Source organism: Heloderma suspectum, chromosome 4 (assembly GCF_057233095.1).
Source record: "Heloderma suspectum isolate Gila_16-S chromosome 4, 16-S_ref, whole genome shotgun sequence".
In the NCBI taxonomy this organism is placed as follows: domain Eukaryota; kingdom Metazoa; phylum Chordata; class Lepidosauria; order Squamata; family Helodermatidae; genus Heloderma; species Heloderma suspectum.
The window spans coordinates 158,259,583-158,278,234 of NC_139461.1; the positions used below are offsets into that span (position 1 = coordinate 158,259,583).

The 18,652-nt window shown below is 43.0% G+C and overlaps 3 pseudogenes across 1 annotated transcript; all 3 read left to right on the forward strand.

Annotated features, from left to right (window-relative positions):
* Positions 1-41: 41 nt before the first annotated feature.
* LOC146347584 (protocadherin gamma-B5 pseudogene) lies at positions 42-5,052 on the forward strand (annotated as a pseudogene).
* Positions 4,783-7,595, forward strand: LOC146347585 (protocadherin gamma-A6 pseudogene; annotated as a pseudogene).
* A 3,302-nt stretch (positions 7,596-10,897) lies between these two features.
* On the forward strand, positions 10,898-18,496 carry LOC146347586 (protocadherin gamma-B1 pseudogene; annotated as a pseudogene). Its single transcript, XR_014790335.1, has one exon. The product of XR_014790335.1 is annotated as a protocadherin gamma-B1 pseudogene (transcript).
* The last annotated feature ends 156 nt before the right edge of the window (positions 18,497-18,652 follow it).

Sequence of the window (18,652 nt, forward strand, 5' to 3'; positions counted from 1 at the left end):
ACATCCAAGAAAAGGATAGAGCAAATATCTCAGTAAATCAGATGGACAGCAGGCACAAAGAGAAAAGTGGGTCGGTAATAAGGCAAGTACCTCTCCTCTTTTTATTGTCTTTGTTCTGCCAGACTGCCTCAGAAGATATTCAGTATTCTATCCCTGAAGAAATGGAAAGGGGTTCCAGCGTGGGAAGTCTTGCCAAAGATTTGGGGCCGGCTACTGAAGACACAGCAAATCGCAATCTGCGTATCATTTCTGTGGGTAAAAAGCAATATTTCACAATCAGTGTAGAAAATGGGAATCTGTACTTAAATGACAGGATAGATAGAGAGGAAATATGTGGGGAAATTGTATTCTGCCTCATTAATTTTGAAGTTATGGTTGAAAATCCTATAAATATTTTCTATATAACTGTAGAGATCCAGGACATTAATGATAATGCACCACATTTCTTAAACGAGGATATAAAACTAGAGACAAATGAATTAACTTTGCCAGGAGCCCGATTTGTTCTTGGGTATGCTGAAGATCCAGATGTTGGAATGAATTCTCTCCAGAATTACCATCTCATGCCTAATCCGTATTTCATACTGGAAGCTAGAGAGAGAGAAGGAAATAAATATGCAGAATTAGTACTGAACAAAAAGCTGGATCGAGAAAGTGAAAGCAGTTTCCATTTAATCCTTATGGCTCTGGATGGAGGGAAGCCTGCCAAAACCGGGACAGCCAAAATATGGATAAATGTCATTGATGCCAATGACAACCCTCCAGTCTTCACTCAAGAAGTGTACAAGATCAGTATTAAAGAGAATACCCCCAAAGGATTTTCAGTGATACAAGTAAAAGCCACAGATAAAGATGAAGATTCTTATGGCCAGATCAGGTATACTTATAGCAACATTCCTGAAAATGTCCACAAATTTTTTTTCCTAGATCCAAAAAATGGGACAATTATAACTAAAGGGGCTCTGGACTTTGAAGAAACAGATAAATATGCAATGACAGTAGAAGCAGGAGATGGAGGTGGATTAGTGGCTCACTGTCATGTTGAAATAAAACTACTAGATGAGAATGACAATGCCCCCGAAGTAAATCTCGCTTGCATAGCTAGCCCATTACCTGAAGATTCTGCAGTTGAAACCCTGGTAGCCCTTATCAATGTAAATGATAGAGATTCTGGGGAAAATGGGAAAGTTACTTGCCATTTACAAAGTAACTGACAATTTAAAATAGTATCAATATCTAATAACTATTATAAGCTTCTTACAGATGGTCCCCTGGACAGAGAAAGCACTCCAGAGTACAATATCACCATCACAGCCACAGACAATGGCACACCGCCTCTTTCCACAGACAAAACCATCTCAGTACGGATTTCAGATACCAATGATAGCCCCCCAGCTTTTGAAAAATCTTCCTATACTGCCTATTTGCCAGAGAACAACCCATCTGGAGCTTCCATTTTCCATGTCAAGGCCTCAGATCCAGATCTAGAGTACAATTCGCACATCATTTATTCTCTCCTCAACAGCAGTATTGAGGAGCTGCCTCTGTCATCTTATATCTCTATTAACTCTGAGACTGGCATGATCTATGCCCAGCGCTCCTTTGACTATGAGCAACTCAGGGAGTTTCAGCTGCAAGTGAAGGCACAAGATGGTGGCTCCCCACCCCTCAGCAGCAACACCACAGTGAAAGTGTTTATTGCAGATCGTAATGATAACAGCCCTCAAATCCTCTACCCTTCACAAGAAGTAAAGGATTCATCCTTGTTTGAGATGGTGCCTCGCTCAGCCGAAGCAGATTACCTTGTGACCAAGGTGGTGGCCGTGGATGCTGATTCTGGACACAATGCCTGGCTGTCCTACCATCTGCTTCAGGCTACAGAGCCAGCATTGTTCAGAATTGTTTCCCATACCGGTGAGATCAGGACATTGAGGATGTTTTTGGAAAGAGATGCTGTGAAGCAGAAGCTAGTAATCTTGGTAAAGGATAATGGGCAGCCAGCACTGTCTGCTACTGTGAGTGTCAACCTGGTGTTTGCTGAAACCTTCCAAGAAGCGCTTCCAGAAGTGAGCAGCAAAAGTAATGACTCCGACCATCAGTCTGAGCTTCAGTTTTATTTAGTACTGACCTTAGCTTTGATTTCATTCTTATTCCTCCTTACAGTGACTCTGGCAATTGTTAGGAAACTTAAAAGATCAAGCAATCCTCAGTCCCTGCAGTGCTTTGGTCCTGCTCCTTGTTCAAAGACTGGTGCCATATTCCCACCACATTTTGAAGAAGGGACTTCGCCTTATACCCACCAGTTTTGTATGTCCTCCGAGTCCAGGAAAAATGAGTTTTCCTTTCTAACATCCAGCATTCAGATTGCAGACAATGTTCTTTGCAGAGACAATTCTGCTGTGCCTTTCACAAGCAGTGGAGGAAACAATTTAAAACCTGAGGCAGATAATGCAAGCATGGTGAGTTTTCAGTCTAGAAATCATTCACATTATGCCAGACACTACTTTTAAATTCTTTTTGAATATAAAAAGTTATACTGTAGAGAGTGGATTATCTCCCAAATAGATATATAATGTGTGTTGTTTTGTGGTCTGAAAGGATACTAAATATTTTTGCTCGTATAACAAAACTGATGCTAAATAGACCTTGTTTATCTGATTGCTTCAATTTAAATGAGGCAATTATTACATCTATGTTTGTTGATCCGACTAATTCTGCTGTAGCCACAGAGAGGGAGTGAGTTAGGGAGAAGTAATTATGGAGCCCATGCCACTTGTTTGTGTCTCAGTGTCTTCTTAGGTTATTGTCATATAATACCCCAATGTGCAATAAAACTTGCTGTGTTGTACCATATATGTCTGCCATTGAATAGTGCACACTACAAGATCCTTTTAGCATACAGTTTTATTAGGCATTGACCTTTAATCAACAATGAATAACCAAAGAATGCACCTCATACTAGCATTATAGGAACCCTATCTTATATAAATAATTCAAAGTCGGGAGTTAGTTGGTCATCCCTTTTTGATTGCCTTCCCATTGAATTCTCATGAAACACACTTCATAGAAAGCTCTTGACATGCAGATTCCATGAATAACAACAGTTTTCACTCTAATTCTAATTTGGGAGTTTATTTATGTCCATAAAGCCTTTTTTTAAAGAATTAGGCTATCTTCTATAAAAATGTACTATAAAGTTTTATTTTCTATACCTAAAAATTTAAAGTATAATTAAACAAACATAATAAATTGCAAATTGGAGCAAAATGAAATATGAACACAAAAAAGTCTCTGTATACCTTTATAAACTCAGGTGCAGGCCAAAGTACAATATGTTCAGTAACATATGGCCTGTAAACAAATTATGAAGGGACTAAGAGACACCTACAATCAAAAGTAATCCAGTAAAAGTTTAGTTTACACCATGAACATTGTATTTAAGGAAGTTTCATAAGGATAAAAGATGTAACACTTTGAATGTTTCAATAAATGCAGTCAATTAAGTTAAAACTTTAGTTAGAGTTGATTTTTCTCCACGAACTGTATTTGCGGGGAACCAACTGCTTGTTAGTTCTAATACAATCAGGTATTGTTATGTGGCAATCTATCACTTATAGCTTGTTTCTACTTCCCTCAGGTTCCCAATCTGCCAGTTAGAACTGAAAAAATGAGCATCCTCCTGTAATATTTAAAAGTGTGGATGGGGGATCTAAGGCAGGTATATATAACACATTGCCCAGTTGTTCCATCACTACTTCAGATAGCTAGAGCCTGTATAGCTCACTCTAGCCATATCTTTTCTCTGGCCTGTCTCTTCTCTTTAGAGACACTTTAAGTCTTCCTTTTCTAAATAGCATTAGGAAACAGGGAAGTGCTTTATACTGGGTTGGACCCTTGGTCCATCTAGCCCAGTATTGTCGACACTGACTGGCAGCAATGACTCTCTGAGGTTTCAGGCAGGGTTCTTTTGCAGCCCTATCTGGAGATGCTGAGGGTCAAACCTGAGATCTTCTGCATGCAAAGCAGCTACTCTGAGCTATGGTCCCTCCCCTTTGCCTTTGCATCTGTTCCTTCCTTCTTTTTCTAAATTATCCCCCCCTTGAACTAGTGGGACTTTTGAGGGACAAAATACACATTGCACTGGAGTGCTGCATTTGGAGCTCCCGACATATTTTTTGTGTGTAAAAGCAGACTTGTGGCCCCCAATTTGGATCAGGGCTGTGGCTTGATGAGGTAACCTTCTCTCCGACCCCCCCCCCATATTCCATGGACCCAGGACAGATCACCCAATGAAGCTGCTATCAGCTGTAGTTTGGAAAAATTGTGGGCCTGAATTAGCTCCCCTTCTCCCCGTGCCATGGCTAATCCAAATGGGGGTGGGGGTGTATTGCACTCTAATGTCACATGTAGTTTGGAGGAATGGTTCAGTGCATTGGATCAGATATGCGTCATAAACATTTTACCTATTTAGTTCAGAAGTTGCTTTGCAGATATTACACTGATTATTGTGACTTCCAATGTGTATTTTTTGAGTACAGCCATTCCTGTTCCCTGTCTTGATAAATCCTGGGATAAAGGCATAAATATTCTGAAAACATATTGTAACATTATTTTATTCCTATAGTTTATGAGTTATAATTTCCAGAGTTGGTTTAAATTCTGGATAGCATAGGAAAGTTTTATAATTTTTTCCTAAACAGCAGAGTTTCTAGTTGGATTCCACAGTATTTAAAATCTGAACAGAAAATGCTTGTTGCCAATAGAAATAGAATATCAGGAAAACATGTATCATGAAACTTACAATGACACCTTCACAGTGACTACTGCAGGGCTATAGTCAAGTTACTACGCTGAGAGTGGCAACTTATGTAGCAGGAAAGCAACTATAAGCAGAGAATGATCTGTTTCCAAGAACAAAGAAATGTGATAAAATCATAAACCTAGGATGGATACAAAATGTCAAATAGAACAAGGATTCTGGCGTATCAGAATGAGGAGTATACTAAGAAAAATATATCGCTGGAGTATCATGAGGATGAAGTTACTGGCTAGGACTCTGGGTGTTACTGTTCACCAACCAAGGCTGAACAATGCAGTGAGAGATTCCATTTTCCAAACCAGCTGCTTCATTGCAGAAAATGCTGAGAGATATCACACATACTGAATCTGAATTTTAGTAATTCCATCAAAGAACTAGGAGTGACATTCTTGATACTGAAACGGAACTGGCAATAGCAATATTTCCCCAGAATTGCAAAATGGGAGCTGTCTTTTGCTTAATTTGTATTAATATTTGGCAAGCTGTTACTGGACAGATTCAATACTCCATTCATGAAGAAATGGAACAGGATTATTTGGTGGGGAACATCGCAAAAGATTTGAGGCTGGAAGTAAAAGAGCTCTTGCACCATCGAGTCCACATTGTTTCCTGAGGTAAGACTCAAAAGTCTGCTTTGAATTATAGGAGTGGTCATTTGTATACTATAGACAGAACAGACAGAGAGGAGCTCTGTGGACAGGTGGAAAAGTGTGTCTTGAGTTTTGATATTATAGTTGGGGATTCAATGAAAGTTTATGCTACTGAAGTGGAAATCACAGATATTAATGGCAATGTTCCCACCTTCCATTCAGAGAAACTGGAGCTCAAAATCAGTGAGATGACAGTACCAGGATCCTAGTTTCCTCTTTATGAAGCTCAGGATCCTGAAATGGGCACCAATACTGTCCAGGGTTACAAACTGAACATCGGCAACCATTTTTCTCTCAACGTGCAAATGGCAAATGGTAGACAATACACCGGATTAGTGCTCAAAAGGCCTGGTCCTCACTGCATATGATGGGGGAAATCCGGTCAGGACAGGAACTTTGCAGGTTTAAGTAGTAGTTTTGGATGCTAGTGACAACGTGCTGATTTTTAGCCAACATATCTATGAAGTGAATGTTAAGGAAGATATTCCTATCAGTACCACAGTGCTTACATTAAAAGCTAGTGATCTGGATGAAGGAGTCAACAAGGAGATGAAATATTCATTCCTAAAAATCACAGAAAGGGCTTCCGAAATATTCCACTTGGATGCAAGCACTGGGGAGATAACTCCTGTAGGAAACTTAGACTATGAGGAGTCTATACTTCATGAAATTGAGATCGAGGTCCATGATGGTGGACAGCTCTTTGACAAATCTAAACTTTTTATATTTGTTACTGATATAAATGATAATGAACCAGAAATGGAAATAACTTCACTTTCCATTCTCCATCCCTGAGAGCTCAGTACCAGCAACTGCAGTAGCCCTTTTAAAGGTACAAGATCAAGACTCGGCAGAGAATGCAGAAGTCACATGTTCCATTCCCAGCAATCTCCCCTTCCAACTGACAAAATCCTATGATGATGATTATAGTTTAGTGACAACAAGAGCCTGGACAGGGAGCAAGTGGCCGCCTACAACACCACTGTCACAGTCACAGATCATGGGACCCCTCCACTTTCTACATCTACCATTATTCATCTTCAGATTTTAGACACAAATGACAGTCCTCCCCTCTTTCCACAATCATCCTACATATCCTACCTCATGGAGAACAATCAAAGAGGTGCCTCCATCTCCTCATTTAAAGCAAATGATCCAGACTGGGATGAGAACTCCAAAATAACTTATTCTATTATTAAAAGCCAAATAACTGATTTTCATTTTTCTTCCTACCTCTCTATTAATTCGGAGACTGGTATTGCCTATGCCTTGAGTTCCTTTGATTATGAAGAGATTCAAAAGATTAATTTCCAGGTCAAGGCCCAGGATGGAGGCTCCCCACCACTCAGCTCCAATGTCTCAGTGACTCTCTTCATCCTGGACCAGAATGACAACATTCCAGAAATCTTGTTCCCGGCCCCTCCCTCCAATGGCTCCACTGGGATAGAGCTGGCCCCTCGCTCCTCTGAGCCAGGTTACCTGGGCATGAAGGTGGTGGCAGTGGACGCGGATTCCGGCCAGAATGCCTGGCTCTCCTACCAGCTGACCAAGGCCACGGAGCCAGGGCTCTTCACTGGGGAGCTCCACACTAGGCAGATCAGGACAGTCCGGTTCTTTCTGGAGAAAGACGCCTTCAAGCAAAGCCTGGTGGTCTTAGTGAAGGACAGTGGGCAGCCACCTCTCTCCGCCTCAGTCACCGTCACCGTGGTGCTGGCTGACAGCATCCCTGAAATCCTCTCAGATCTCATCAGCATCTCAGCTCCTGCAGACTCCCAGTCTGACCTCATCTTCTGTCTGGTGATTGCAGTGGCTTTTGTCTCCTGCTTGTTCTTCACCTTCCTCCTTGTGTTACTGGCCATCAGGTTGCACAGGTGGAGAAATTCTCAGCTGTGTGATTCTGGAAGTGTTTGTGGTGTTCCAGTTTCACAGTTTGTGGGGATTGATGGAGTCCGGGCTTCAGTCCCATTGTCATGAGGTTTCTTTGACAACGAGCTCTAGGAAGAGCAATGTCAGCTTCCCAAAAGGATACTCCTCCAATACTCCCACCAGTCAGCAGCCCTGTGAGATACATGATCCCTACCTCTTTGTTGAAGATGTTAAGTGTGGTAATGGGGATTGAGCCAATATCCAGGTAAGCTGACTCTGTCAGATGGAAAGTTTTTGGACATAAAATGCATTTCCACATAGTTATTAATATAATTTATGCTTTGTCATACTAATTGTTCCCGAGAGGGAATAGGTTATAGTTCTCACTTTTATATGTGTTCTGTTCAACCAGTTGGATGGGAGCCAGTCTATGCCTCCAGTGTGGCAGGGAGGCAGGCACACTCGTAATGTCTGCCTCCCATTGGTCACACACTGTCATGAGGGCAGCGTGGGGAGTTCCACCTTCGCCCTCAGCTGTTCTCACAGCCAAAAAATTCCCCAACCACTCGGACGCCCATGATGTAGAGGGAGGGGGTTTGAGGGGAAGTACTATACCTCTGACTCTGCCCTTGTACAACACTGTTCAGCCTTCTAGAATTTCATCATATGAAACATAGTAGTATGTGTGGTAGTAGGGATTGGTGAACCTTGGCTGGGAACTGACCAGGGGGCTGTCTTCACAAGCAATTTAGTGTGAAGTTAGAGCAATCTGAGTTCCTTCGCGACAGATGATGTCGTCACCATTACCAACCAGCTGCTTCCCTCTTGACAAGACACATTTTCTGAAACTCCTTTTACTCCGACTTGTTTTTGTTTTTTTTACTGATTTACCATTTTACTTGTTTTACCACAGTGTGCCATGTCATTCCTCCCCCCTTGTTGTTGTTGTTCAGTCGTTAAGTCATGTCCGACTCTTCATGACCCAATGGACCATAGCACGCCAGGCCTTCCTGTCCTCTGCTGTCTCCCGGAGTGTGCTCAAGTCCATATTCATTGCATTGGTGATGCTATCTAGCCACCTCATCCTCTACCGTCCCCTTCTCCTTTTGCCTAAAATCTTTCCCAGCATCAGGGTCTTTTCCAGGGTGTTTTCTCTTTGCATTAGGTGGCCAAAATATTTGAGCTTCAGCTTCAGTATCTGTCCTTCCAATGAGCAGTCAGGGTTGATTTCCTGCCCATATTAAATCCTCTGTGACCTCGCAGTGATGTGGTCAAGGGGGTGGGACACCTCATTCCCACTTGTTTCCCCAATGAAAGTAGCTTTTCCCATTGAGAAAATCCCTAGGACCACAGAAGCGACCCCTCACATTATTGCAGTCATGGGGACACACATTCGCCTTAGCTAGCCTGCTTTTAATTTTTAACATATCCCCCCTTTTGTGCATGTTTACAGAAATTAATCAAGCAAGTAAGAAATTAATCTCGCTTCCCTGCAGTGAAAGGGTTAAAGGCTAACTTTAGTAACTTGCCCTAAAGCACTCTTTCACTTCTCCAATAAACCACTATTATGATGTTCTTCTTCTTTGATGTTCTGTAGTTTGTCTGATGTAAAGTTGTTTCTCTGCTGTTATGTAATCGCAGTAATGATCTTTCGGGTTTACTGGAGCTTCTCATTGTGAGCAAGGAGGAGAAAGGGAGAAGGGGTGGGTGGGATTGGAAGCAATAACTCTGGGGAAGAGTGCTGGAATGGGGCAAAACTGGGGGGCTGGGCTGCTCTCAGGGGTAGTCTTCAGATGCTGTACTCAAGAACAAGGGATTTTGGTTTCTTCAGGGAAATCTGCACACAAGGGGAAAATTAGTTGCTTTCCATTCGTAATAATGTAGTAGCAGGGGGGAGCCTGGACAAGGGCAGGAAACAAGCCTCTCTCATTGGTTGAGCAGACCCTGCCAGTTTCATGACTTTCAGTTCTACTCCCCACCATCACCGAAGTATGCTCCTTTCAAGTGCTTGTGACCCCTGAAAACCAGATTTTAAAGGTACGGTACACTTGGCTTATCTTGCTTCATGTGTCCCTGACAGACCAAAGCCAATTCCATGAAAATCCAGGTGATACTCCAACATGCTTCTCATTCCGTTGTTGTGAAGATCCTCCAGACCAGGTGATCTTAGGCAAGCTTCTCTCCCTCATCCCCCAGCACCATCTGCAATAAGGGAATAATAATACTGATCTTAATTATAGGATAGTTGTAGTGATAACACATTAGTGTATGTGGAGCACCTTGAACTCTCTAAATGGCTATAGAAATACATCATCGTCATCATCGTAGTATATTTTGCATTGTTTCCCACACATTGGCAATAGGGCCCTGCAGTTTGTCATTTCAAGTATAATTAAATGAGGATGCCCTGAGTTGGTGTTTTAACTGAGACATAGTCTTAATGCCCTCAGTATTATCTCTAGCTAGCTCACATCTAAAAGTTGTGTAAAGTGAATTAGAAGAACAAGTCATCAAACTTCCCAGAACAGTTGAAGAAACAATGAACTTAACTTGGCTCAAGTAGGAGTTAGATATACTTATATAGCATATCTTGTGATTCTTCTTTCTCAGTCTTCAGTTCTGCTCTCCACCACTACCAGATATCATCTTAGGCTTTTCCCATTTCTTCTGAGGCACCACAAGAATAGATTACTGTAGCCTAGTTCTTCCTGAGTGGATCAGGCTGTGTCTAGATCATACCACTCCAGACTGACTGGGGCCTCACATGAACTACTGAATGATTCTCAATACAAAAACATTCCACACATAGAAAATTGGTATGTTGGGGAAGGAGGCTAGGCAAGAGCTTTTCCGTCTGACATGCTAGTTTCCTACGTGCATGACATTTACATTGGGAGACCAGCTCCCATTGGTACCAATGGTGTGGCAATGTGCCCAGCTAAATTTGCTATAACAGCCTTCCATCGTGCACCTGGCCACTGTCTGTGACACACTGTGGTTTGCCTGTCATTGGTGGTTGTTTAGGTGGCTATTCATGCTTCTGCGCAATGCTGGACATGATGGCATTTGGCCTCTTCCAGCTCTTTGAATACATCACACATTCGGTATATAAACAAACTGAAAAGCCTGAGGTTTTAATACTGGATATGTCTTTGGAAGAATTGGGTTGTGTGTTTTTTAAAAAGAATACTCTAATATTTAACAGCATACATAGGAATTTAGGTCATTTAACAACAAATTTAGTTTTATGGAAGTTTATCTGTAATGGCATCCTGGAGTATTCCCAGAATTGTAATTTGTTGAGAGTGCTGAGAATTCTGTATTAGAAGTTCCTCACCTATTTGTCTTTATTACATATATAGTTCCTGAGGATGGGGAATGCAGTGCAGATGGTGGGACGTTCTTGGGAACATAAAGGGGAGCATAGCAGCTCATCCTTCTACTTCTGGGCTCCTCTTTCCTTTACTTAACATGCAGTACTTCCCCTCACACCCCCCCCTTAACATGCAGTACTTCCCCCACTCTTCTCCCTCTTTTACATAAGCCGGAAAGTTGGCTCAGAATCAGGGCTTCTTATATCACACATGGAGAAAACAGCTGAACACAATGCAGTCTAAGTAATCTTGCTTATAAAGTTGTGGGGATGAGAAGAGAAATATTACCATAATCCAAACAAGCGGTGCTGCAACCAGAGATTCTGTTAGTCACCAACAGATTTCTAAATATTCAGTGAGCACTGGCTGATGTTGTCATTCCATATTTTAACATTTGTGTAGTCATAGGTTCCCAGCAATGGTGGCGCTTTCTGAAGTTGGTGGAAAGTCATGATTTCTATGTCAGAAATTGGGATAATCATGTTTGGGGACCATCTCATGTTTTGAGAAAAGACATCACAGCACTCTAAGCAAGGCTCTGCTCCAAGGGCCAAACTGCAGATGTTCAGTGCAAAACAACAAAGAGTCTTGTGGCACCTTAAAGCAAGGCAGAAGGTAGATCAGGAACTACTCTGGGTGATTTGCAGTAGGTCAGCAAAGACTTTTGACTCCCAATTGTTTAACAATCGTTTAAAAACAAAATGACTCTGCCCTCTCCCCACTGCCATTATTCTGCTGAAATGAAGAAAGCCTGGGGCAAAGACGAGTGGATTTTTGTGAGTTCCTTTCAGTTCTGGTATTCAAACCAAATTCTATGGACTGAGCATGTGCTCAGAGGCACCTTGTTCCTTAATTGTTAATGTAGGTCTGCCCACCTGAACCACTTTTTTGTACTAGGCTCTGGTTGGTGGACCTTGCCTGAAGTCTGCCCACCCATGCTTTGAAGACATGCAAAGTGTCTGTGGCATAAGCTTTCCCCGACTAGGGTCTACTTCACCAGATGTGTGATGAAGTTTACATGTGTGTGTGGGGTGGGGGTGGGGGAATGGCACTCAAAGCAGTGAGGTCAGGTGGAAATGAAATGCTGAAAAGTACAGACTGTGACAACTAACAGTTATATTAAACTTTAAATGCATGTCAAGTTGTTACCAGAATCATTCACAAAGCAGCACTGTTGCATTTAATGTGCACAGATATTTTAATGGAAATAGCCACCACCCGGAAGAGCAGGACTGGGAACACAACAAGTGGGGAGAGGGAGTTTATACCTCCCCCCCTAATGCACACACATTGATCACAATGAAAATCCTTCCCAAAAGCTGCAATTTCCATTGAGAGGAAAGCTCCTATAGTTGCCAATGGGAGCTTGCCTCCCTATGAAAATAGAAACATTTGGGTGTGAGGCAATTTTAGTCAGGATCACAATGTGTATGTGGGGGGAGGGGTCTTAAACTCCGCATCTCCACCCAGCTGTCCCCCCACACCCCAGCAGCTATTTCCATATTTTTAAATGTGCATGTTAATTTTAGTTCAGCCCCAGGCCTCCATGTGATCTCCAATATATTAATGTTCGGGCCTTCTCATTCAATTCATGTATGTGGCAGTTGCACACCACAGCTGCCCACTTGCCTAAGGGAATGGAGATGTGGCTGCAGGAAGTCCATGTATACGTAGCATGGAACCAGTCAATTAAACTGCAAAATATATCAGATTGGATAACACAACAGGTAAGAGAGCTAAAGGAGCATTTGGGTGTAGGTCCTAATAACTACAAATTGGAACTTAACAAATATGGGTTAGAAAATAGAGTAGATTAGGGGTGCAAATATTTGCAGTGGTCTCTCTGGAGAGGTTGTGTAAGAACAGAGAACTTCCCTATGCTCAAGTCAGGTTTGGATAAATTTATTAGGGATATCTTGCAATTCCTGTTCTGATGTGCCATTTATAGTATATTATTTTCAGGAATTTTACCACCATCATTCATTGGCGTATGATTTTGGTTGATTTTCCATCAACTGTGGAAAAGTGTGGAACAACTGTGACAAATAGAGCATAGAGAAAAGTTGCAAATTGTACTGGCTGGGGATGGGTACTCAGGATATATAGCTCATTCCAACCTCTAACACCTCACTGCCTGGTTTGCATGTATAGCATGTGTCCACATGACAACATTTGCACGCCCTGCCCCAGTCCAGGGCCAGATGCAACACCCTACATTTCCATTAAAATTGGTCTTCTTATTGGGTGATGGGAAAATAGCAAAAAAATTATAATTTCACATGTCCACTGATAGGGTCTGAATCCAGTGACTAATCATTAAAAATATCTTGGTGTCACTCAATAAAAATGCCAACTCAGTGTGCAGTGATAGTGGAGGGAATGCAAACTCCATGCAACAGATTATTAGGAAAGAGATTGAAGATAAAACTGTGAGTATCGTAATGTCACACCGAAGTATGGTGCAACCACATTTGAAATGCTGTGTACAGTGCTGGTAGATCTGAAAACTTATATCGTAGATCTGGAAATGGTGCAGAAAACGGCAACCAAAATGATCAGGGTGTTGCAGCACCTTCCCTTTGAAGACAAGCTAAAGCATTTTGAATGTTTAACTTTACACAAAGGACAACTAAAGGTGGAGATGAGAAATGTATATAGAGTGCATGTTGAAAAAGTGTAGACAGAAGACTTTTTCTGTGCCTCCCATAAATAGAACCCACGATCACCCAAGGTCATCATTAGAACCCAAGGTCACATTTGGCAATTTGAGAAAGTATCCTGGACCAGTGGAGGCTAATGCCTCTGATGTCAGTGGGGCAGTGAATCCACTCCGGGTTTCAGTCAGAACTCTAAAGGAGCTATCCAAAGTGCTTCCACACCTTGGAAAGCTCCTTTGGAGTTCTGACTGGTTCTGACTGAAACCCAGAGTGGATTCACCACCCCATTGACATCAGAGCCACCAGCCTGTACTGTCCTGGACACCACCACAAAACAGCTGCCGTGGGAGCCATGGCAAAGGACAAGTAACCTGCCCAAGTACACAGCAGAGGTGGGATCTGAGCTCTAATACACTAAACAACTCCTTTGAATCCACAGCTTTCATCACCAACAGAAACTTATTTCACAGCCGCCCCAGCTACCAGTAAGAAAATGTGCTCATTTTAAAAAAGGGCAAGGAGGAGGGCATCTTGGTGGTGGGGACCAAAAAAGGAGTCCTGGGGTGCACTGGTGTCCATGGACACCACGTTGCCTGCACCTGGACTAGATAGACCATCAGTTGGTCCAATCCATCAGGGCTCTTCTTATCTTTACAAATCAACCACCAGTGATGTGAACCATACAGTACTGGAGCATATCCAACAGTCATAAACCAGCAGTAAAGTGCCATTGAGAACACATCTTGGAGGAGGGCAGATAAAAATCTTCAAACAGAAGAAAATGTGATCCCAGGTGATAGTCAGGATTCTTATATAAGCAGCATTTATCTTCAGAGCTACAGAGGCAATTACACTGGTTTTATATTAAAAGATGTAGACTTTTATGAAGCACAGAATTCCCCCCGCCCCAATTAATATACTTGGAATCAGTTACAGGAAAATTGCAAAATGCTGTGGAAACAGGCACATTCATGCACATCCAGCTCATCTTTCCATTTTAAACAGGACAAGGTGGTTTTTCCTGCAGTTCTCTGTGTGAGCCTCAAAGTGCCGCTGTTGGCCAGCATGACTGTTTAAGATCCACTGATGGTTCCTGCAGTGTGAGAGCTCTGTCGGTGCTGTACAAGATCAGGGAAACAACTGGAGAGCACCGAGACAAAGCAGCCTTGCAGGGGAAAGGAAAACTGTTCTAGTTCATACAGACGAAGGAGAAAGGCACTTCGTTCTCCCTTGCTGCAACTTCCACCATCCTCACAAGAATTTGCTAAAATTCTAAAAAAGAAAACAAAAGGAGACAGCCTATTTTTGAGGGAGCCAGATGGACCGAAGGGAGGAAGAGGATGGCAGGGCGCTCGCAAGGCAAGTGCTGCTTCTCTTGCTGCTGTCGCCGTGCTCCTGCTGGGCTGCCTCCGAGCAGATTCGCTATTCCATCCCCGAGGAGATGGCAAAGGGGTCCGTTGTGGGGAATCTCGCCAAGGACCTGGGGCTGGGTGCCAGAGAGCTCGCAAGGCGTAACCTGCATGCTGTCTCTGCAGCTAAAATGCAGTATTTCTGTATAAATGCAGAGAACGGAAACCTCTATGTGAATGACAGGATAGATCGAGAGGTGATATGTGGCAAAATTCCACTTTGTCTTCTTAATTTTGAAGTTGTGGCTGAAAATCCTTTGAACGTTTTCCATATAACTATAACAGTCCAGGATATTAATGATAATGCACCACATTTCCTAAATGACAATGTCAGATTAGAGATCATTGAAACGACTTTACCAGAAACCCAATTTCTCCTTGGGAAAGCTGACGATCCTGATATTGGGATGAATTCTCTCCAGAACTACCAGCTTAGCTCCAATCAGTATTTCACTTTGGACATTAAAGAGAGAAAAGATGGAAATAAATATGCAGGTCTGGTGATAAATAAACCCCTGGATCGTGAAATCGAACAGACCCTTCATTTAATCCTTACAGCCCTGGATGGGGGTGAACCTAGAAAAACTGGGACTGCCCAGATATGGATTAATGTCACTGATGCCAATGACAACCCACCCATCTTCATGCAAGAGATATACAAGGTGAGTTTGAAGGAGAATGCTCCTGTTGGGTCCCTTGTGCTCCAGGTTGTTGCCTCTGATAAAGATGCTGGTACAAATGCCCAGATCAGATATCACTTCAGCAATGTACCAGCAAATATCCATCCAAAATTCCACCTGAATCCAATCAAAGGCACGATTACTCTCATGGCTTTGTTGGACTTTGAGGAAACTGAGGAATATATGATAGCAGTAACAGCAAAAGACGGTGGTGGATTAGAGACACATTGCAATATTGAAATAAGGGTTCTTGATGAGAATGACAATGCCCCAGAAGTAACCCTGGTTTCCTTCTTCAGTCCAATTCCTGAAGTTTCTGAATCTGGAACCTTAATTGCCCTGATCAATGTAAATGACAAAGATACTGGTGATAATGGAAAGGTCACTTGCAATTTACAAAATGACTTGCCTTTCATAGTTCTTCCCTTTTCCAACAATTACTACAAGCTCCTGTCTGACAGTCCCTTGGACAGAGAAAGAACTCCTGAGTATAATATTACAGTCACAGCCACTGACAAAGGAATCCCACCTCTTTCCACAGATAAAACCATCTCCCTACAAATCTCTGATGTCAATGACAATGCCCCTGCTTTTGAGAGGCCTTCCTACAGCATCTATGTGCCAGAAAACAATCCTTCCGGTGCTTCCATTTTCAGCATTAAAGCCTCTGACCCAGATGTGGACCAAAACGCACAGATCACGTACTCCATCCTCAACAGCAACATTGAGGAGCTCCCCATCTCCTCATATATCTCCATTAATTCTGGGACTGGCACAATCTACGCCCAGCGGTCCTTCGACTATGAACAATTCAGGGAGTTCCAGCTGCAAGTGAAGGCCCAAGATGGTGGTTCTCCCCCTCTCAGCAGCAAAGTCACCGTGAACGTGTTTATTCTGGATCGGAATGATAACAGCCCTCGTATCCTGTCCCCTTCGCAAGAAGCCGAAGGTTCCGCCTTGTTTGAGATGGTGCCTCGTTCAGCCGAGGCAGACTATCTTGTAACAAAGGTGGTGGCTGTGGACGCTGATTCCGGACACAACGCCTGGCTGTCCTACCATCTGATTCAAGCCACTGAGCCAGCGCTCTTCACTGTTGGCTCTCACACTGGTGAGATCAGGTCAGCGAGGGCCTTTGTGGAGAGGGATGCGGTGAAGCAGAGGCTAGTGGTCGTGGTGAAGGATAACGGGCAGCCGCCTCTCTCAGCCACCATTACTCTGAACCTGGTGTTTGCTGAGAACTTCCAGGAGGCCCTTCCGGAGATGAAAACCCAGTCGAGCAGCTCCAACTATCAGCCTGATCTACAGCTCTATTTGGTGCTGGCCTTGGCTGCGATGTCATCCTTATTCCTCTTGACAGTCATTCTGGCCATTACGACGAAGCTCCGGCGGTCAGGGAATCCCAAGTTCCTGCAGTGCTTTGGTCCCGTTCCCCATTCCAAGGCCGGTGCCGTATTTCCCCCTAATTTTGAAGATGGTACTTTGCCTTATTCCTACCAGCTTTGCCTCTCCTCAGAATCCAGGAAAAATGAGTTTTCCTTCCTGACTCCCAGTATTCAGATTGCAGACAATATTCTTAGTGGTGAGAAATCTGCTCTGCATTTCACAGGCAACAGTGGACACCCCTTAAATTCAGAAATTGTGAATGGTGACAAGGTAAGAATTATTTTCAATAATTGTTTACATTTCACACCCCATGATCCTTTATCTTTGCTGACATTGCAAGATTAGGGTTTTTACATCAGATATGAGCGCCGGGGGGTGCTTTGTTGAGTAAATTGTTTAGAGTTATTCTAATTGCTTATCCACATAAAAAATATTGTTACATTCCCACCGCCGCCACCACTTTCACAAGTAGTGAGAGGTTCAGGGGCAATGCTATAGGGTTTAATTTCTTCGGATGAGAGAGGGTTATGGTGTCAGCACTATCTGCTTTATTTGTTGTTCAGTCATTCAGTCATGTCCGACTCTTCGTGACCCCATGGACCATAGCACGCCAGGCCTTCCTGTCCTGCGCTCTCTCCCGGAGTGTGCTCAAGTTCATATTCATTGCATCGGTGATGCTATCTAGCCATCTCATCCTCTGTCGTCCCCTTCTCCTTTTGCCTTCAGTCTTTCCCAGCATCAGGGTCTTTTCCAGGGAGTTTTCTCTTCGCATTAGGTGGCCAAAATATTTGAGCTTCAGCTTCAGTATCTGTCCTTCCAATGAGCAGTCAGGGTTGATTTCCTTTAGGATAGACTGATTTGACCTCCTTGCAGTCCAGGGGACTCGTAAGAGTCTTCTCCAGCACCACAGTTCGAAAGCATCAATTCTTCGGCGCTCAGCCTTCCTTATAGTCCAGCTCTCACAGCCATACATTACTACTGGGAAAACCATAGCTTTGATTAGACAGGCCTTTGCCGGCAAGGTGATGTCTCTGCTTCTTACTATGCTGTCTAGGTTGGCCATAGCTTTCCTCCCAAGGAGCAAGCGTCTTTTAATTTCATGGCTACAGTCACCATCTGCGGTGATCTTGGAGCCCAAGAAAGTAAAATCTGTCACTGCTTCCATTTCTTCCCCTTCTATATGCCAGGAAATGATGGGGCCAGATGCCATGATCTTCGTTTTTTTAATGTTGAGTTTCAAACCAGCTTTTGCACTCTCCTCTTTCACCCTTAACAAGAGGCTCTTGAGATCCTCTTCGCTTTCTGCCATTAGGGTGGTATCGTCTGCATATCGGAGGTTGTTGATAATTCTCCCAGCAATCTTAATTCTGACCTGTGATTCATCCAACCCGGCGTTTCTCATGATGTACTCTGCATATAAGTTAAATAAGCAGGGTTTATTTACAGATGTACAAACAGAACTCACGGGAAGCAAACAGACTCCTAACATAGGCAGCACAACTGTTAATCCTTCATTAAATCCCTAAACAGAAACATCAGCCCAAGGTTGCCGCAGTTTTACCCAACTGTAGGTAAGCATTCCTAGATCTCTGTCTCTCTCTCTATGCTCTCAAATTGAAAACAGAAAATTATTTATAGCAGTCTCTCTGTTATTCCCCCCCCCCAAAAAAAAAACTTATTGATGATACAGCAAAAAAAACTCTAGGAAGATTCAAAACCATGAAGAACAGAAGCTCCTTTTGTCAAGCCCTTGATCACTCATTAGTTGATAGGCAGGCAAAACCATAGTGATAGGCCCAGTCACAATAATCAAG